We start from the raw sequence: 1187 nt of genomic DNA on the forward strand, positions 1-1187 counted from the left end.
CCACACAAACACCCCCCACCCACCCAAACACACACACACAAACACACACACACACACACACACGCACACAACCGCCGGACCATGAAACAGCCTACTGCAGCACGCTAATCCACTTGTACATCGACCCCCCATAGCCTGAGACTGTACAGTGCTGTGCCACATGCCTTAAGGTTAATCCGGTGTGGCAAATCTTAGATTGGTTAATTAAACATAAAAAAAACTAAACATCTGCCGGAGACTACACCTATTAGTACTGTCCATTTATTTATGCACTATGTATAACATTATCCTTATAGTACAGTACTCTAAAGTCTTAGTGTAGTTTTAGTAAGTGTTTTACGGCACTTGCAACAAAATAAGGGCATACGAGCGTCAGAAGATTAGAGGTGTTACAAGAGAGTAACAAACATAAAAAAGAAGAAGGGGAGAAAAGGACGAATGTTTGATATAAGAAAGAAGAAGCAAACCACACCAGAGCACCCGCCTACCACCCAGAAATTTCATATTGGTTAATTTAAAAACATAAAAAACTAAATATCTGCAGGAGACTACGCCTATTACTATTGTCCCTTTATTTATACATGTGTCTTAGTTTTAGTAAAAGTTTTACGGCACTTTCAACACAATAAGGGCATTTTAGTGCCGAAAATTAGAGGTGTTACAAGAGAGTTTTTGATTGATTGATTGAGTAGGTGTTTTACGGCACTATCGACTCAATTTTGGACATCTACACGAGAGTAACAAACACAAAAATGAAGGAAGAAAGATAAAGATCATAGTCGTTTGGTAGGAAAGAAGAAGCAAACCACACCAGAGCACCCGCCAACGACCCATTACCATGTATAATTTCGCTTTTGTTAATTAAACATAACCAAACCCCCCCCCAAAAAAAAACAACAAAAACAACCGTCAACAGAAGACTGCGCCTAATTATTGTCTATTAAATCTATACAACCATGTATAACATCCTTATAGTCCAGTACAATAAAGTCTATTCACGAGAAATATCTCAGTAACTCCTGCATTACGACATTGTTAATAGCTTGCAGTCGAACCAGTTCAAGACGGCTATCTATTGTCGAGGAGAACAGCGGTCACTTTAGATAGACGGTCCTCTTGAAGAGTGTCACCATAAACAAAAAAGTACGAGGGCGGAGAGTGGAATGTGTGTGTGTGAAAGGTGGGGG

The sequence above is a fragment of the Aplysia californica genome, unplaced genomic scaffold (assembly GCF_000002075.1).
Source record: "Aplysia californica isolate F4 #8 unplaced genomic scaffold, AplCal3.0 scaffold00295, whole genome shotgun sequence".
NCBI classification, from domain to species: Eukaryota; Metazoa; Mollusca; class Gastropoda; order Aplysiida; family Aplysiidae; genus Aplysia; species Aplysia californica.